Below are 20,259 nucleotides of genomic sequence, written 5' to 3'. Positions count from 1 at the left end.
AAAGAATAAAGTGACAGTGACGGGCGCCCGCCACCTGCAGTGTGCAGTGGCGGTGACTGTCAGTGTAGTAATACACGGGCGGCTAGGCAAAGGCGCCTTTGCCCCCAACAAAAACCTCTCATAAGGCTACTATAGGACAACCCCTTTTCAACTAGTGTATGGAGGAATAGAAGCCATATTTCCTGTTGAACTCGAGCTACCCTCTTTGCGCATGGCTATCAAAGAACGTTTGGGAGATGACGAGTCCCTACAAGGCCGTCTCTTGCACTTGGAATGTCTAGAAGAGACTTGCAAGATGGTCCTACAGTACATGGAAGCCACACAAGCTCGCAGAAAGACCTATCATGATAGCTTCATCAAGTAGAAGGAGTTCAAGGAAGGTGCCTTAGTCTTAGCCTATGATTCCCGATTTGATAAGTTTTCGAGCAAGCTTCAACAATGATGGATGGACCCCTATAAAGTACTTGCTGCCAATCCTAATGGCTCTGTCTAAGTCTAGACAATCGATGCTTTGGATGATCCCTTCCTGATTAATAGCTATCACCTCAAGATGTATTACCCTCCCTAAGAATCCTGACAATCACTGCCGATACCTCCCTCATTCCTTGCACGATAATTGATGCAGATTTACCTAATGCTCATGATAGCCCTCTTGCTAATCCTGATGATGTGGCTTCATTTTGTTAGCCCCTCATAGCCACCTTCCACCCCTCCATAGCTTCCTTTCCATCTGATCTAGCAGAGTTGGCGAGGGTGGTTCTAATACATGGTGCTCCTACCATTCCCCTCTTTTAAAAGAAGCAACAAAACAAAAAGAATAAAAAAGGAAAAAAAACATATATCAGTCATGGGACAAAAGGACTTTGATCCTTGTCATGCCGACCTATTCTTTGAGAAAATGTGGAAACACCCTCGGGAGTAGGGTAAAAGAAAAGAAAAGAAAACAATTAAAAACAAAAGTGTTATGGAAGAAAAGGATGAAATTCTCTGTCATAACAGGCTTCATTCCAAGAAAAGGTGGCACACACCCTTGGACAGAAAGCTGGCTATGGAAAAGGTGATAACACCCCACAATCTAGGACAATTGAATTACTAGTAGGACTCTTGCAGCAAAAGTTTCAAAGCCAACTTCCTTGTGCATTGAATCGTGTAGCCCCATCAGTGATTTTGCTTCCTACAATAGACTATACTTCCACTATATACTCCAAGTACCATATGTGTTGGCTACCTCCCTAGGTATGCCTCTTTATTAATCGATACAAGTTGACATTATCAACCAAACAAATCCGATGTTTATCGATCTTCATTGACAAACCTAGAGTGATGTGAGCTTTCATCCTCACTGGATGGGGATGTGAGTATGGGTTTCCCTCTGTAATCATCAACAGAGCATGAGACCGAAGGGTGGGGTGAGTGGCCAGTCCTTGGCCTTTATATCCAACAGAGAGGTGAGATGTGTGAATGGAGCATTGCATACAAGGGATGGGCCTCTCAATGCACAAAGCACAAATTTGTTCTTGTGCACAGTACTATAAGACTCCTTGGCCTTCCTTCTCGCACCGTTTGTCAGCATAGGGTGGGATACACTATTGCACCATCAATTGCATACAAGACATACAACCTTTGCACAAGTGGTAGTGAGGATTCAATCAACGGGGTGTAAGGAATGAGTTGCCCTCTTGTAATCATCAACAAAGCATGAGACAAAGGGGGGGCTGAGTGTAATGGATTTCTCAATTTATCAACTAAGAGGTGAGGATCGAGGGATGTTTCAACACTTGCAGAAAAGTACATTCTTATTTTCCTATGCACACATGGGATGGGCCTCCTCTGCCATCATGATACACCTCATTTTTCTTGGCACACTACACGTTACGGCTCCCTAGCCTCCCTTCTTGCACCTATGCCAAACGGGTTGGGATGCACTGATGCACCATCAATGATGCACATTGGCATATCCCTCCTCTAAATCATCCCTCCTATTGATCTCTAAACCGAATGCAAGCTATGGGTTTCTATTATGATCCCTAGAGTGATGTGAACCATGGGGCAAGTGACTAATCTATCATTTCAATATGAGTGATTTTGTCGAGAGACTAAGTGTTGTCTACCCCGCCATAGACAACCTAACCAACGTTTCATCAACAAAGCTACCTCCATGGGTACTACTACGTGGCCCCTACTATGTTGGACAAGTGTGTGCAGTGCGGCCCGGTACCTCTTGCCGACGAGACTACGATCCTTCATACGACAGCCACAATTTCCCTCGAGCATCTACAAATTGGGCTCAGTTTTTCTAACCCTACCCCTTTTGATTTCAAGAGTCGGTCATGTTTTAAGTGTAGGGACCTATGTGTATGTGTTATGATCAAGTGTTTGGCTCTTATGCATTAGTCAATTTGATCTATTAAGGTTTTAATTGTTGGGACGCGTCCATGCATGTCTCCTTTGCATACCATTATGGACACCTCCCTATGAGATGATTTAAGCATACCATATCCTACTTTTTCCCCAATGAGGTCCCTTCCCCACCTACCCATCTTGTTTGCACCCCGTTTCAGGGTCATTCCTTGTTCATGAGGCTTTATCATTTGCTTTGTCATTTTTCCATGTGAATGCATCCTACGTTCACCAAAAATAAAATCTGACCTTCCAACCATGTTTATCCCTTTGAACTAACCATATTTCCTTTTCATAGTCCTCCATTCTGAGCCACAGATCATGAGTTATTACTTTTTTTTTAATATCCCCTTAATGTGTTCCCATGTGAACATGCCATTTTCGCTTCAAAACAATGATTTGATTTGACAACCTTAACCTATGCCTTCTTCTGGATATATTTTCTTTTTAATGCCCATCATTTTGATGTACGGTTTATCCGTTATTAATTTGTCCATATTTTCAGGAATTCTCATGTACATTTTTTGTCGTTTTTCCATGCGAACCTACCTTAACCACCTCGGAATTCAATTCTAATTTGATGGCCCCATCCGACTTTCTCACTTGCATACTTTTCCTTTTACCTCCATCATATTCTCGCCCACTAATTTTATTTTATTAATTTTTTTGTATATTTTCATGCTCGTTTTTTCTAATTTTTCCATGTGAATGCCCCCTAATGCCATCGGAACTCTATTCTAACTTGGCAACCATGTCCCATTGATTTCTCATGACATTTTTTCTTTTTGTTACACGTTGTTTCGATGCACAGATTTTCTCATATTAATTTTCGACTCCATATCTATTTGTATTTTCGTCTTTTTCCATGCGAACGTGCCCTACTGCCCCTAGGACTGCATTTGACCCTACCTATCATGTTTGACATCTTCTTGTGGACATTTTTCATCTTAACTACGCTTGGTTTTGATAGGCGCATTCTTTTGTATTAATTTTTATTTTCCTTTTTGAGTGTGTTTTGTCCGTTTACCCATGCAAACGGGTCTTATACCTATCCAAACCATATTCTAATGTGACAGACCCATCCACCACATCATCCTGGATATTTTTCCTTTTGACTGCCCTTCGTTTTGACCAACAGATTTACCGATATTCATTTTCGTGTGTGTTTTCACTCCTGATGTTTACATTTTTTCCATGTGAATGCTCTTAATTGCCACCAAAACTTCTGCTTCATCTTTCTACACTCTTTCTCTCATCCTCCAACATATTTTTCCTTTTTGTTGTTCGTCCATCCGGTACTCAGTTTCATGGTTATTAATTTTTCTGTACTTTACGTTTTGTTGTTTCGTGTGTTTCCACACGCACACTGGCATTTCGTGATTTTTCATGCATGGCTGCATCTGTGCCAATGGCATTTTCCCACACGCCCCCTTTGGTTTCCGTGATGCCTTCGTCGTCGTAAATTTTTTTACCCTCCGACTCACCTTCATACGCAAGACAGGGGGGTTTCATGTTTAATGACCCAAAAAAACAAACAAACAAAATTCAAACAATTTTTTTTTAAAACGCATAATCCCATCCCACCCCCATCACCCCACAACCACCCCCTTTACTTACCCCCCACCCTAATGTCCTACCCCCCCCCCCCCCTCTCCTACATGTCCTACCCCTCCCCAACTACCCCCCTCATGGATCCCCCTAATGTCCCCTCCCCCCCCCCAATGTCCTACCCCTCCCCAACTACTCCCCCACATGGACCCCCCTAATGTTCCCCCCCCCCCCCTTACTGTATCCCCCTTCCCCCCTAATGTCCCCCCTCCCTCCCTAATGGCTCCTCCCTATGGTGTCCACCACCCTTTCTCCTCCTCCCCTCTCCTTCCCGCCTTCCTCCCTCTTCCCTCCCTTTTCTCCCCCCTCCATCTCCATCTCCACCTTCCCCTCTCCCTCCTCCCCTCTTCCTTGACTCTCCGTCCATAGCACCTCCACCCGCAATCACCCCTGCCAGTCGCTATCTATGGTGGTCACCACCCTTTGATGAGATCGCCACCGATCATGCCCTGCTGTTGTTGGGCCGCCCCACTCGGCGGCGTTGTATGCACTGCTGCTAACATCATTGTCACCCCGCCTCGACTATTGTACCCCTAATGTCATCATTGCCCCCCCTATTGTAGCCGCCACTAACGACGTTGATGTCCCGCCCCAACTACTGTCACCCGCCCTGTCCTCACTAATGCCACATCTCCTCCTATCCCCCCTACTCCCGCCCACATCGCCTCCCTCTATCCCCCCAATCCACCCTACAACCCACCTAATAGCCCACCCTGCCCATATTGTCACACGCGCCCACCCCCTGAGATCCCCCACACCCGCCCAAACCCCCCTCCAACGATAACCCCCCCGCCCCTTAATCATTTTTTTAATTACATTTAAAATACACTTAAATTTAAAAAAACAAAAAAAAGAACAAACACACCTCTATATATATATATATATATATCCTTTCTTATCACCCAAAAAGAAAAAACAAACCACCTACTAATAATCCACACAAAAATTTTTCCTCTCCCCACCCCTTGCTTTTTGATCCCCCTGCCCCCCCCCCCCGCACATATCTTTCTTCTTCCACGCGCGACTACCCCCTTTCCCATTGTCTCATGCGCCTGTGTCCCCTTCCTTAGGTTTGTTTGCATGCGGTGTTTTAGACCTCGTTACATGTGTTTGGGATCGCAGTCATTCATGCACAAGGACGTGCGTGTGGTTTTGTCCGTGTGGTGATGAGATTGCAATTGTTCACACATAGTCCACATCATCTGTGATCGAGTACCATATTTTTAGACTTTTTTATTTTTGAAAAAACAAACCATAAAAACATTTAAATTTTGTCTAAAATCTATAAAAATTAAATTAAAATGTAAAAAATAAAAAAATCACCAAAAATCTACAATTTTGAAATATTTCAAATTAATAAAAAATACCAATAACAAATTTAAAAATTATTATAATATTAAACAAACAAAAAGGGTAAAATTCACAAACCTTTAATATATCATATAAATTTCTTAAACATCAAGAAACATTTAAAATGTTATAATTACATTTCCATTATGATTATGACTTCTTAAAATTACATAAAAATTAGTAAACATATTCGTTATGATTTATTTGAAGCGAAAACAACTTGAACAATAAGACATTGCAAACATTTCCCAGAATGGTTGTTTTTATGCCTTTTAAAAAATTCCCACCAAATTCTTTTCATATTTCTAATACTTGTTGCCATGTGGATACTCACATTCATTTATCCCTTTATTCATTTATTCACAAATAGAAAAACAAAAAAATATCAAAATTAATTAAAATTTTTAAAAAGAAAACAAACAAAAACTAAACTAAACCCAACTTATCACACATAACGCCACAGTTATGACAATCCATTGAAAAAAAAACCAAAAAAAAACAAGAAACACAACAAAAACTCAACACATAAATATCCAATTCCCAAACCCTCGTTTGTCCCTATTCTTTTTATATTAGTATTTGGTTTTTGTCATTTCTAGGAGGCCGACTACCCCTTGAATCGCCTTGTTAGTTGCATACGAGGATTTTCCTATTTCTTTTGGATTGTTTGTTGCAAGTGGGATTTTGCACGAGAGACCTTGCGAGTGTCCACATGCCGTCAAGCTTCTTCACATGCACCATCACACACAAGTAATTATAATAAAAACTAACCGATCATTGCACCCAAAAATTTAACAAAATGCACATCTTAAACTTTAAATTAAAATGAACCGACTGTTAAGTTATAAAAGAAACCCCACCATTGCACAAGCACAATTGCACCATAACTCACTTAATTTGGTAGCTTAAAATTCAGTTACCACAATTAATTTGTAAATAATAATGAACCCCCAAAGTCACTCATGCATGCGCTTTGCACCAAAGATCATATAAATTTTTAAAAATGAATTGCATTTGTAGAGACCCCTAGCCCGGTCAAGTCAATATAAGATGCGGTTGGGCTACGCAAATGACTCACCATGTAATAACAAATTAATTTAACGATGAACTAAGCTGCAGTTTCCACTCATCTAGGTATACGCCTTACGTTTATGTGGAGTGGGATTTTTCTTGGTTGCAAAAAAGGTTTTGTCTGTCTATATCTATTCATGGTCGGAGTCTATGGTGGTTTCCTCTTGATTTCTGTATTGTGTCTGGGATACAAAATGTGTGAAATTTTATTTCCTTTTAAGTGCCTAATACATGGTTTATGGGTGCCTGAATGTATGCATTGCATGAAGCTTTCGGTCTCATATGTGCATAGGGCATGTCAAATTTTTCATAGGATGTGAAATGGTTGGGGAGGTCTGATCTAGTCTAGTCAATGTGTTGATATTGCTATTTTTGTTTCCCCTATTATCTATCTTATGGTGTTATGTGTGGGTTTTGCAAGAATCCTTCCTCATTTTCCTAGTTTTGTGTGTGTGTGGATACTCTAGTGTGGCCTAGATGGCATTTTATTCCACTCCCCCACTTGTTATCCAGCATGTACCATTACTAGTTCATGAATATTCCCTTCTCTTAGATGTTGAATGTATGTGCAAGGCTGGCCTTCATCTTTTCGTGGCCTTGAAGTTCCTTCCAGTGGGGATGCAAAGCTTTGTCATTCTTTTCTAAAGACTTACAAGAAGCAATCATGCTTGGTTTATGGCCGTTGATTCTGCCTATCCCCTATTATTGTCAATGAGACCATGTTCTTGCCTTTTGCAGCTTTTCCTATGCCCAGTGGCAATCAATTATTATCCACTATGGAGATACTTGTCGTGTTGCAAAAGGAAACCTCTACTCCATGGTAGAGTTATTGCTAGTTCAGGAGTATCAATGGCACATATTACCTCTCCGTTATGGAAACAATTATGTTGATTTCTCCAGGACGGATTCTTGTCAAGGCAAGCCTACTTCAAAGTGTTTGTCCAGAGAACTCTTCACAACCTCTGTCAGGATCCTGGAAGGGGTTAATCTTAGTTGAACAACCTTTCTGTTACCCTAGATGGATCAACATTTTCAACAAGTCACGAAAGTTCAACTCAGTAATGTATCCTATGGAGTTTTTCTACAGAAAATCATTCAGTTGGCACCTCCCCCAGGTGGCATTCCAGTGCTTGATCATGTTCCCCTTCCATAGGAGTCTCCTCCACCTGTTCCTTCTCCTCCTATGGAAGTCAATTCCTATCTAGTAGATGAACCCCCTACCAAATTCATTCAAAAGAAGCACTGTACACATGGTCCTTCTGATCCGCTACATGTTCCAACCCCTGTGATACAGATTTCGATCCCTGAGGTGTCTAGTAGCTCCCTTCCCTCATTCTTGACTTGTACAAATCTTTTTGCAGCACAAAGGGAAGGACAATTGGATCCACAAATTCCTTCTTCATTACAAACCGTACTTTCTGGATCTATGTTGTCGCAGCTAGTTTCAGGTGTTCGGAATGCTTTGGAGACTTCCATGAATTCATGTCTTCAAACCATTTATACGAGAGTATATACTTCATTGCAAGATAAGGTGGATTCTTTGACGAGTTAGCTTAGTAAAGCTCTTGTAGATTTAGCCTCAGAAAAGACTTCTTTAAGCAACATCCATACCCAAATGACTACAGGGGGCTTTGATGGATTCACAGCACACCATGATTAAAGAGTTAGAAGCTAAGATTTCAACTCTAGAGGAATCAAACTTGTCCTTAACCAAAGAGAAGGATGATGCCCTTGAGGAAATGATTGAATCAGCTTGCAAGCTTGGTGTTTGTGAGGGCCAATCGCAACATTCACAAAAGACTATAGAGTCGCAAAAGAAGTTTATTGATGAACTTAATCAGAAAGTTGCCACTCTTTTTGTTCCTCCTTTAGCTCCCATGATGTCTTCTTTATTGTCTAAAGAAGAACTAGATCATTTGCATCAAAAGGCTAAATTGTGTGATGGATTTTTTGCAAAGGTAGAACGCCTTCAGTAGTGCATGAATTGTGTTCAGGAGGATTTCGTCCATTATGCTAAATTGGTGTCACCTCCATCATCCTTTTGGATCAGTATCAACAACAATGCTTTTCATTGTATATCTCCTTGAGTAATGTGGATTTAGAACCTCCAGAGGATGGGTGGTAGAATACGTGGTTAGCAAATTTACTTGAAGCAGTATTTGACAAATTTGTAGATGACTTGATCTCTCATGAAGCTCAACTCTTATCTTTTATGTATCTCCAAGGAGATTTGCACATCCCTAATGAGGAGGATATGAACTTTTATGTAGGAGATGTGATTTTGGAGGCAGTCATGTATGTTCATTCAACTGAAATGAATTTGGTTGATGGCCTGAAGACTGATCATCAGAGTAGACATTGTGGTATAAAGGCTATGCTTGGCATCCTCCTTTGGAGGATGATGCTCTAGAGCCTCGCCGTTGATGGAGTGTATTTCACAAGTCAGACATTCATCCCTTGAGATCCCAACTATTAAACCATATTGCTAACAATCCTTTCTTCAATGAAGATTTATTCTCAGCCTTTGATTTCCATTGTTCCATCTATCCTTATGATCCTCATGATATCCTATCGTATTCCTTGATTTCCTATCGCTTATCATTGTATATTGCCATTCTCCAATCGAATCCTGATAGTATCCCTCTTTTATCTTTTACTCCTGTAGTTTCCCCTCATATTCCAATTTTACTACATGCCCCTTTATTGTTGATCCTATATCCTTGCCTACTCCTATTGAAACTGCTTTTGCTTTTCCATATATTCCTTGTGTTTTTCCAACAAAATCCCTTTAGAAATTTCTACTTTCTTTCCCTTCTTTTCCACCCTCATTATCCCTTCAGATATCGTCATTCTATGATTATCTTATCCCCCTCTTCACTGTTCTCCTATTATCCCTCTACCATCTCCTTCAAATTATATTAATCTTCCTCCCCAAGTAGTTATGGATACTCCTGGGTATAACAGTGATATCCTCCATAGAAGGCAATGGAGATTGAATGATTCTTTGACAAGACCAGTGTTTAATTGACCTATCATTCCTAGATCTTGGGACACTTCGGCACAATGTTTCACTTCTTATCTGCAATTTGCTAAAGCACATGCTTCTTCTGAGGATACTTCGGTATGCTTGGCGCCTCATTTTTGTTGGCATCTTGCTTTTATGCATCAATAGTCTCGCCTGAATACTAGAAAGAGTATTCCAAACTTGATGATTAATCCAAACGAGGATGTGATTGTTGCTCAGATGGATGTTCTATATTATTTTGCATAAGCTTTTCCAACTAGGTTCATTATCCTGTTGGAATGGATGTGTTGCTTACAATTTCTTCAAAATGTGCCTCTATTTTTTGTGGATGAGAACAAGAGTCTAGAACGTCTCAAACTGAGTATGAAGTTCAAGACAAAATATCGTCAGCCTGCATAGCTTGTGCACACTCTCTTGGATGTATTGATCCTTTTTAATGAAAATCTCTCCTTGCTCTTCAGTTTTTGGGAGCATGTGCCATTTAGACTACATTGCCTTGTGTCCCTGTGAGTTGTGTATATGTTTTATGGTGTATATGTGGTATTTTATCCCTCTTACATGAAGTTAAAGATGAAGATGAAGTTGATTGAGAAGATGACTAATGGTGGTTTGACATTTTATCTACCAGATGTGTAATGTCCCCATTACTTAGTTTATTTTAATAAACAATGTTTGTATATATTCCAAAAATTTATTTATGTTGAAAACAAAATTGCACATTTTTAAAACTAGCTCTAACTATGAAGATAATTGTTATTATTAATGAAGTATTATATGCCAGTTCATGGAAGGAAGGCTTGGAAAACCCTCCCAACACAAGCTTATTAAAACTATGTTTGTAGTATAGAACAATAAAAAGAACTAGCCTTGTGGATAGTCACTTGGTGGTTAAGTGCACTTGGGTGACAACACTGCTAGGATGGGTGACCTCCCAAGAAGATTTTCCTACAAGCTAGTGGGAGCTTCTCACCTGCAACCAACGGTGCCACAATGAAGCCTTCATAGCCCATTGCCAAGTATGCCAAGGTCTATGCCTTGGTCGCCGCCTTGGAGTGATGCCTACCTGTCGGACAACGCATCGTGCGGTGCTCGCCCGTATGTTCATAAATTTTTATCTTCGTGCCACAAAAATGGAGCCCCTCTCTAATTTCATCGATGATGCTAAAAGAAAGAGTTCTCCTTTTATCATCGACGATGTCATCAAAAATGCTAAAAAGTAAGCGTCCTCTCTTTACCCCCCTCCCCTTACTATATAAACAGGGATAGAGTGTCACGTCACAAACACAACGACCCGTGCAGAAGTCTCTTTGATATTGATGCGATGAAGCTCTACTGCAATAAGGTGGGCCTCTCTTTCTCTCCACACCTATGCAGAAGCGCTGCTCAAATCCATCAAGCTTCTTCCATGGGTCCTAAGAGATGTCGGGACGCTGAGCAAGGTCATGCTTGGAGAGCTCCCCAACATGAGAAAGTGACCGGTGCTGAGGGAACTCAACATGAAGCTGAAGTGCAAGCAAAAGTTATCCCTAAATTCATTCAATCTGAAGGACCAATTATTCCACAACAAACCAAGGTTGTGGCCATAACCCGTAATCATGATGGATGGACGAATGAAGATAATCAAGTTTAGTACATAAGAAAAGGATTACTTTTAAGCTATTAACTCTATAACTTCCTAATAAGGATAAGTTAGTCTGTTACATAGATTATGATCAGTTAAAATGTACTTAAACTTACTAAAACATGTTAGTATTATCAATTTCTTTTTAGGGAGGAACACAAGAATTGATGGAGGAGATAGATTTTATGCATCGCATACATTGACAAGTGTGTTAAAAATGTCTTATGGTTATGACTACTTTTGGATTTGTGAATGATGAATTATGGCTCTTATGGTTCTGTGCTTACACAAATGGACAAGTTATGGATTGTGGTGGTTCAAGACGCTGGGGTCCCCAATCCAATGCTCCCTAACACTTTTTGGAGTGTGGAAAAACTCACTTGTGGCAGGTGGGGGTCCTATGCTCCCGAGGGAGGTAGGTGTTTTTGTTTTTTGATCACTCAAGCACCTGAGAGGGCAAAGGGCCGAGTGATAAGTGCCCCTATTATGTAGGATGGCTCCTGAGGCTCAAGGAAGCTTAGAGAGGCTTTAAGCCAGTAAATTCCCTATTGACCCCGCGGACGCAATGCAATTACATACAGCCCAATCTCGAGGGATTGGAATGTCCTATCCTAGGCTCAACAGTGTTTTTCTATGAAAAGACGGTTTTGTACCACTCTGCGGAGAAATGGTTCTACTTGTCATAATGAAATAAAGTATCTGATTTCTCAATTGTTTGTTATGTGCTAAAGATTGAGTTTAACAAACCCAGTTTAATGGTGTAATGAAGGAATTTGTTTTATATGTCCAAACAATGTGCTAGTATCCTTTGCTAATTAGAAAACTAAAGCAAACCCAATCAAGGAAAGTGGGAGCCTTCGATCCTGATGATCGAACACCTATGGTTGGGTGGACCCAATAAGTCGCCAACACTAGATAGAGCTGATTAAATCGTGACCCTCCTAATATCGGTAGGATTAGTTACCAGGTTTAACATCATTTTAAGGGGTCAAAGCTAAGATTTTACCTTATGGGTAGGGGGATCGAGTTACACTCTCCCTCGTCTCTCACTCTCTTTGAACCAAGTGCTATGTTAACCTCACTCCTGCCTTTGATTGATTACAAAGTGGTCTTTCTTAGGTGGGCGTTAGATTGTTGTTAGGGGTGCCTTGTCCACACTTCCCCTATGAAGTAGAACTGAGATTCCCATGTTCAACTAATTCTGAGGTTTCCCATGGGGAGATGGGATGGTGATGTGCATAGATATGAGTCTTGGTCGACTACTAAGAGGACTCCTCCGAGTCTATTGGAGAAGGCACCTTACAGGATGGATGCTTTTGACAGAAGATAACATATCTCTTATATCCTTTAACAGTTTTTCATGTTTTTAAAGTCATGATAATGGATATAGGTATTTTCCTTTTGTTGTATTCTTTATTAGGTACAAGTTATGAGTTGGCGTTGTGTTTGGATGTTGTTTATTGAAGATGCTAAAGAAGTTCAAGATGAGCTATATTTTGAATTTGCATTCTCTTTTTCCTAGGTCACGAGGATGCTTCGTGATTAAGTATAGGGATATGTTGAGGGTTGAAATGACTTGATTTTTTGTTGATTTTTGTTGTTTTTGGGGACTAAATTATTGATGTTTGATGGATTTTGTATGATGTTTAGTTGTTTTGGAAGTGTTTGGGAGTGTTTTGGATGAGGTTGATTAGATTTGAGAAGCTCGTGATATTTTTTAGTGGAGATGTGATGTTCTGACATATTCTATTGATTACCTGTTAGTGTCTGATTGGTTTTGTTTGAGTCTGTTGACCTTCTATTTTGCTCTGTTTTCCTTCTGTATGAGAGATTGGAATAACGATTGATGAAGATTGAGAGTGTTTGGAAGCTTATTGATTGATTTTTTATGGTTTGGAATGAATTAAGTGAGCTAATGACTTTCTAATGCCTTCTATTAACCCTCTATTGAGTGTCTGTAGAGCCTATGTTTCTGTTCTGTTCTGTTCTGTTTTGTTCTGTTCTGTTCTGTTCTGTATGCCTCTATAAATGTGATGATGGATGAATGTGTAGCTTGGGAAAATTTTCCAATCTTGGGAAGAGATGAATATAAGTTCAAATTAGCTCTAAAGACTTGAAGTAAAGACTGAAGTGACAGTGACAGTAGCGAGCTCTCAAGGGACACTGCAGTTGTCCTAGTGACCTTTCATACCAAACATACCTCTTGGGAGGGGTATCCACGACCTAAGAGGGGTTAGGAATGATCATTCTTGAATATCCCATTTTACTCTTGAGAGAGAACATGTATGAGAGAAAGAGAGAGTGAGAGATAGCCGATTTTTATGAAAAACAATGTATCTATGAGTGAGAGATTGTGAGAGAAAGCTATGGAACTTTTGAACAAGAATATTATGTGATGATTTCCATTTAAAGTGGTGTATTCTCTTGTATCTTAGTGGTTTCTTGCAGAATTCTATGAAGAATATGAAAAGCATAATCAATTTGGTTCAAGTTAAAGTGGTGGGAGAATTGTTTCTCTGTGAAGCTGCGTGAAGATTTCTTGTTCTTGGTGTTCTTTTCTTTGTTGTGGAGGACATATCAAATATGAAAAAGATGTTTTTTGATGATACAAGATAGATTTTCTTGCAGTATATTCCCTATTTTCTTGGTGTTCCTCTTGGGGCTCCTCTGTGTGTGTGTGTGTGTGTGTGTGTGTGTGTGTGTGTGTGTGTGTGTGTGTGTGTGTGTGTGTGTGTGTGTGTGTGTGTGTGTGTGTGTGTGTGTGTGTGCTCACACTGCACGTGCACGTGTACGTGCATATATGCACATGTGTGGTTCCTATTTTCTTTTTGCCAAAAAGGAGGTTTCCAACAACCCCTTTCCAATGAAAAAAAATTCAAAACATACACAAAGAGATATAGAGAGACAGAGAAAGATGGAGAGGGAGAGAGATGATCTTTAGGGTTTGATTTTTATTTGCCTGAAAGAGGGTCATCGACAACCCCCATTCTGAGACAAAAAAATTTGAAAGCTAGATCCCTCTCTCCCCACCTCCCCTCTTTCTCTGTCTCTTGTGGGATTCGACTTCTATAGAGGAAGAGGAGGTCGTTATGCTTGCCTATGAGAGAGGAGTGACCTTGGAAGAGGCAACGAGGGAGTAGAGAGGGAGAAGTGACCTTGGGAAAGGCAATGCCATCTCGCCATGTGAGGATGCACATTCTTTGATGGGGCAAGCTTGCAATATTGGTAACATTTGAGAGTAGTGCTAAATAGGCTAGGTAAGAGGATGAGGGCAATGAACAACAATGCATTACATCAATTAGTGCATAATGGGAGCATGGCCATGCAGAGGGTAAAAAGATACTTAGGCCAAAAACAAAAAAGGAGCACATGGTGGATACAAGTTGGGGGACTCCTCTCACAATCAATTGTAATAAGTATATCATACAAGCTCACATTGAGTGAGGACCAATTGGAAACTTTGACAGTGAGTATTTGTAAGAGGTTTTGATGTGTTATTACATGTTGCGTATGTCCAAGATAGGAACCATCGGCTTACAACTTGGATGAATGAGATAAACACATGTGAGAAGCCAATTGCCAAACCCAACATAATCAAGTGTTTCTATTTTTGTGTTGCTAACATTTTTAATGGTTTCTTATAGCCTTTCCTGAAAATTGAAGGCACCACATATGTGTGGATTGTCACTTGGTGAAGGTGACAAGTGAAAAGAAAGCTTGCACTAACTATAAAGAACTAACATTTAATGACTAAGAAATAAGAAAGTGGACAAAATCTGATAAGGTTCCATTGAAATATCTCCATGAATCCATGGCTATTGCAAGATACAATGGAGAAGACAGCTAATGCTAATGCTATAGCTAAAGTCTAAATCATTCTTGATAGTTTGTCAAATGATCAAAAAGTGCCTCCTCATGTACAATTCGAGCTTTTTATACCCATCCCAAGTCCTCATGAATATTTTCCCCTAGCTATTCCTAAGGACATTTATTTCCTTAAAGCTCGCACTAACTATAATAAACTAACATTTAATAAATAAGAACAAGAAAATTGACAAAATTTGATAAGCTTCCATTGAAATATCTCCATGAATCCATGGCTATTGCAAGATATAATTGAGAAAACAACTAATGCTAAACTATTCTTGATAGCTTGTCAAATTATCAAAAAGTAACACCTTGGGTACGATTCCAACCTTTTATATCCATCCCAAGTCCTCATGAATATTTTCCCCCTAGCTAGTCCTAAGGATATTTATTTTCTTTATTGCAAACCATCCACTCCTAAACTATCTGTGTCCTCAAAGCTTGCAAAAATTTTTAAGAATGTACAATGAATATGTTGAGGATAGCTCATTGGAAAGTAAAACCATGGTGAAGTATAAGTCTGGGCTGAAATAAAAGGCTTCATATCAAAGAAGAGTCCCTCAAAGTATGGAATAACTAAGAGAATCTAGTGAACTATTGTAGACCATCAAAGCATCACTGCCATCAAAATTTACCCATAACTTGTGATAGAGAAGTCCAAATGACATTAATGAAGTCTTGTTGTAAAGGAGAGACCATAAGAAATCTGTTCAACACCTATAATTCAATTTAAAGCCAATAGTCAATGCATCAAAAGCTTGATGTTGACCTTCCTAATTTACCTAAATTAAAGAGGTCCAGAACCTTGTAAGAAATAATGGCTACTTCCCCATGTAATCCAGCTTGATGCACTTTCTCAACTTTAGATTTAGAATGCTCTCTACTTTTTCTCTACATCATAATGTCCATTTCGTAGCATAACCATCTCTATAAATAGATTTGAAGTACAATAGCTTTTAGAACAAGTCTAAAGACATAATGTTTAGACTCCCTATAGGCTACTGTAGAAGAGTGAACCAGCTTAGTTAGAGATTAGGTTGTGGTTTACTATGTGAAACTACTATAATCATAGATCTTGCCACTCTCTTGTACCAAAAAAGGCTTCAGAGCCAGTTATAGACTTGGAATATCCAAAAGAGTTGTCTACAACATGGAACAGTTCCCTGAGAAATCTCCTCTTTAACTATTCAGTGAGAGCATTGCCTTGAGTCTAAATTTTCACTACACAATGATAACTCTTGAAGCATTGCAAAACACCCTACCTACTCTGAATCTAGAGTAATGAGCTTCCTCTCCTCTCTTTCTACTATCCAACCATCTTTTTCTATTTTCCAAAGCAAATAAGAATCCTTATGCTATCCAAACCTTGTCTTCAATTCCACTACCAATGTTGCAATGGTATTGACTAGAGAGAATAAGGTGGATGCTTAGTTAAAAGCCTTTGGAGAAGAGCTTCATCTTGATTCTAGCAACTATAATATCTTCTTGAGAATAGATCGCTATCTTATTCCAATGTGAAGCTCAGAGGTAAGGTAAAACAAAGAAGTCTGGATGAATGATGAGATCTAAATGCAACTCCCTTTGTAGAGCTACAACAACCACTATAGATAGTCCATGTAAGATGCATTTTTTTTAAATCCTCCATCAATCTGAGGTAATATTGATCCCATATTTATCATAAACCATAAGTTTGGGAACTAGAAAACTCTCTAGCAATACACTTTTGGTACTATCTACATGTATTTACCAATTTGATGTATTTCTTGAAAAAGATGTTGCTACTAGCACTCCAAATTAGTATGAATCACCTCTATCTAATGAATTTGGGGTAGCTTACTATCAAAGAAAGAATCTTGCCAAGTTGGAAAATAAGGGGAATATGTAGACAAAGAAGTAATAGTGGATGAGATCTTAGCCCCTTGCCACTACACTTCTAGTCTCTAAAATAAGGTTCATGCTACCTCGACATTGTCAAATAGGACTTCTTGCTTTTCAACAAGCCCATGACGTGTCATCCCAACCACTTGTTTTTCCCTCCAAGATGATTCCAATCCAATTTAATAGCCTCAAAATTCCAAGTGTAGTTGTGCAACTAAAGTCACTAGAGTCAATTGAGGCAACTAAATTTGACCTATGATCATGGCATCAAATTGGGAGGACTCCCCATAGGTTGCATGTGTTGCAATTTCAATGACCTACTATATTTACCATTGGATTCACAACCCCTCCTACATTGACATTTGCATTGCACCTGTAGAAGAAAATGACACAACACATTTTATAATAAAATCCTTAGTTAATGCTATGTCATGCTTACTTTTTTCATAGACTTAAGCTCATTAGAATCATCTATATGTAGTGAGCAAAAAGTGTGGAACTATTCTAAAACTATAATGCATGTAAAAGCTATTGTTGCTTATGCCATGTCTCTTATATGAAATATAATGGAAGGACACAAGCTTCTCTACTTGTCAATGAAATGCAAGGTCATTATAACTTTGCAAATCTGCTGCCAAAACTCCCTATCTCTTGGTCTCTTTTTAGCCTATCAGTAATGTTCAACAATTGCTCCTTTTTTTAAATATGGTGATCCCAACAAACACTATAGGGGGGACTCAAGTAGGGCCTAAAGAAGGCCTACAGAAAGCCTTGTCAAGCCTAATCAAGCAGGAGCCAAGATATGAAATGGGGGAGCTCCAATGGTTGGAGCTATGGTTTCCCCTTCATGCTATACCATGCAAACTAAAATAAGCACTCAAAAGAATGCTTCGATACCTCTGAAGGAATGCCATGAGGGTGTCCAAATGGGCTAGTAGGTGCTCGGGAAGCCAACCGGAGCTCAAAGGAGTCGGATATGGCTCCCAAGAGTGAGAACCAATGGTGTAGGGATTTGAATGAATGCTAAAGGAGTCAGGACCAAGCTCAAGTGCTCAAGCAACCATGCTCTAATACCACTTGAAAGGTGAGAAGGATCAAAGCTTGCACGGGAGAGCTATGGCAGGAGAGCAAGAGCAAGAGAGAGAGAGACTCGCAATGTGGGAACTCCAATAGTCACAATGTGTGACCGGCCTTTCCTTTATTCATCTTTCACTAAAAGAATAGAGGATAAAGTGATAGTGATGGGCACTCACCACCTGTAGTGTGCATACATAGGTACTATCAGTGTAGTAATACAACGGTGGCTATGCGAAGGCGCCTCCTAATGGAGAGCAACATCGCACATTTTTGAGCATAGTGCTGAATGTCACACAGCCAGGTGGAGAAGAAACACTAGAATAAGTAAAAAGAAAACTAGAATTGGCAAGGAGAGTGCTGGGACATGGACTCCATGCTAAGGCACCCAAGCCTAGCACCAGCTTGGGAGTAGAGGAGCAACGAGCCCATCTAATCTTAGCTTGCTTAACCTTACAAGAACTCACCTTGCTAGGGCTTGGAGAGTCGAGCAACAAGTGCAACCGGCTCAACAAGAGCCAACAGAGTGGGTCCAAGAAGAAGGGCCTGATTTTGAACAAGACCAACAAGAGGAAGAACAAGTGCAAGAACCAAGCTCCTCTCTATAGCCACAAGCACAGCGAGAAGAGCAAGGGGAGGAAACTATGCCACCTAAATTTATGGTGGAAATGAGGCACAAACACATAGAATAAGTGGAAGTCACCCACAGAGGAAGCTCTAAGCCAAGACACTGCAAGTTCCACATGTGGCCATCCCTCAAAGTGAGGAGTGCGATCCTGTGAACTAGGACGAGGAGCCAGTAAGGCTAGGAAGGAGATGGCTAGAGGAATGAATGAGACACCCCATAAGGTGGTAGCAAGGGCTTGTAGATTACTGGGAAGATAAGGCGGTGGAGGTACCCTAAAGGGTGGAGGGATATGAGGCTCAGTCTAGGTGGCACAAAAACATCTAGGACTCTAACTTAGAGACTTGGATGGCTTTTTGTAGCACCTTACCGCATGAACAGGATGATCCTACCTACATGCCCTACCCGAGGAGGATTGAAGTTGAGGTGCGTGGTAGGTATGACTTCCCTATGATCTCCAATGTAAATGCCTCAACCCCTAAAGAAAGCCTAATCTTCCCCAAAAGGAACCTCTGACCATCCATAGTAGGTTTCCTCAAAGACTTCTCCTTGTGTCCTGATTGTGCTTTCATCACCACTTGTAACTATCTCCATCTATTGTGAATATTGTTAAAACAAAAACCTACTACAAAGGAAGAGTAGTTGTGTTGTCCCTCTTTTTTTATATCAATGCTGAAATAGATAGTTGTGCAATGATGCATCTCATGATGAGAGCCAACCTCTTGCTAGCATTTTGTATGAACCTCTTAGAAGACATGAGTGACAATAGATTCACTGGGTGTAACCACCCATTTTTGTCATCTACTCCACTCAATGTAAGAGCTAACTTAAAGCAGTAAACTATAGAGTAGGGCCTCCTAAGCGAAACCCTTAAGTCGCCATGCAGGCTGGCCCTACTCATGAACGAGATGCTTCTTAGTGTGCTCCCTTTATAATTCAAAAAAAAAAGAAAAAAAAAAGAAAAAAAAAGAGAAAAGAAGGAAGAAGAAAAGACAAGAGAAAGAAAAAAGGATAAGAAAAAAAGAAGTGGGAAGAAAAGGAATACAACAGTGAAATCAACCCATCTATACTCTACGTGCATCACAAGCACTGCACCTAGGGACCACCCTAGCCCCTCCCTCACATCACAACTTAGGGCACATCAAGACCAGGACATGATTGATAGACCTATTTTCCTAAGTCACTCATTGCACGCACCCCCATTTCCACCATGAACTGGGTCCTCAAGTGTGGAACAACACCTTAGGCTTCGACCCATCTCCTAGTTCCACCATCATTTGCATAATGCACTGCATGGAAAGGTAGACATAACCCCCTAGGAAGTGCACTCTTTTTCTTTTCAGAAATATTGTGTGGTGGTGCAGCAAACCCACACCTATGAAGGAATTCTTTGACCAATAATCTATATTTGCCATCAGCAACCTCCCAAACTCACTTCACAGAGTAAGCCAAACATGACCCACCTTCCCAACAACAACCCCAAGAACGATTTCTTGTCAACCTTCTACACATTCAGCCCGTACCATCAGGTGCCATGGGATTGGCACTCATCTAGGAGGGGGGTAATGTTACACACTCAAAAGACCAAGATAGAAAGGTCAAAAAATCAAAAAAGTTAAAGAAAACTGGAAGACAATCCTAAGGTGAGAGAAAAACAGAAGAGAAAGGCACACTCAGAAGAATTTCGAAGATATAAAGTACATGAAAAAGCATTGAATGTAAAACAAAGCACACAATAGT

Source organism: Lygodium microphyllum, chromosome 29 (assembly GCF_053477565.2).
Source record: "Lygodium microphyllum isolate KBCC chromosome 29, Lygodium_microphyllum_v1.1.10, whole genome shotgun sequence".
NCBI classification, from domain to species: domain Eukaryota; kingdom Viridiplantae; phylum Streptophyta; class Polypodiopsida; order Schizaeales; family Lygodiaceae; genus Lygodium; species Lygodium microphyllum.
Note: the sequence above shows the minus strand (reverse complement) of the source record.